Source organism: Diceros bicornis, chromosome X, assembly GCF_020826845.1.
Source record: "Diceros bicornis minor isolate mBicDic1 chromosome X, mDicBic1.mat.cur, whole genome shotgun sequence".
Taxonomy (NCBI): Eukaryota; Metazoa; Chordata; class Mammalia; order Perissodactyla; family Rhinocerotidae; genus Diceros; species Diceros bicornis.
Window position 1 is genome coordinate 134,406,922 of NC_080781.1, and position 901 is coordinate 134,407,822.

Genomic DNA, 901 nt, shown 5'->3' on the forward strand with positions numbered 1-901 from the left:
CACTGGGAACATGGAAGATGCCTTCAGTGCGCCTTTGCTTTGCTTTACCTCCCATCCTCAAGCATCTTCGATGGCATGATGCATTTTAGCTTACAAATGACAGAAAGGAAACTTTGAAAACCTAACAATAAATATTCAATGCGCTCTGGGATAAGAATACCAGTCTGAGATCCCTCCAAAGATTATGAAGGGTCCAAGGAAAGGTGAATGTGGTAACTACAGAGGTCATTTTTAATAGTTTTACTGGTTTCAGTCCAAGCTGCTCCCCAAATGGTCTCCAGCATAGCCTGCCCAAACACCTGGGACACACCCTAAGGATAAAGGACTCTCACCTAACCTTTTCTTTTAAAGAACAATTGCAAGACGTGCTAGCTTTGGCAGCACATATACTAAAATTGAAATGATACAGAGAAGATTAGCATGACCCCTGCACAAGGATGACACATAAATTAGTGAAGTGTTCCACAATTTTTTATGTCAATTATACTTCAATAAAGCTGAAATTAACAAAAAAGAAAACAGAAAAGACCTTCCTCCAACATAAAAAGAACAATTGCAAAGATTGTGCATTACAAATGTATCTCTCCCAGAATTATATATGTAAGATAATGTTCTCCTTTGTGCAAACAATATGAACCATAAATTACCATGTCCTTAATCCCTAACATCTAAGTAACTTTTAAGCCAGAAACAAGGTAAAGTCTGTTCACCAGGTGTACCACAACCGCGGAATTCCAATACTAAGGGAATATTCCCACTATGGAATTTCAAGGCTGCACTAGGGCAATTTGTGTTTCTATTGAGATATTTTTACAAAATGAGTAACTTGGCATGAGAGACATGTAAGTTCCAGGCAATTTTTGAAAATATATTTGTGGAATTGACCAGCTGCATACCTGTG

At 38.0% G+C, this 901-nt stretch overlaps 1 non-coding gene across 1 annotated transcript; it reads left to right on the forward strand.

Annotated features, from left to right (window-relative positions):
- Positions 1–365: 365 nt before the first annotated feature.
- LOC131401508 (U6 spliceosomal RNA) lies at positions 366–472 on the forward strand. The gene has a single exon (XR_009217707.1). It is a non-coding gene; the product is annotated as a U6 spliceosomal RNA (small nuclear RNA).
- The last annotated feature ends 429 nt before the right edge of the window (positions 473–901 follow it).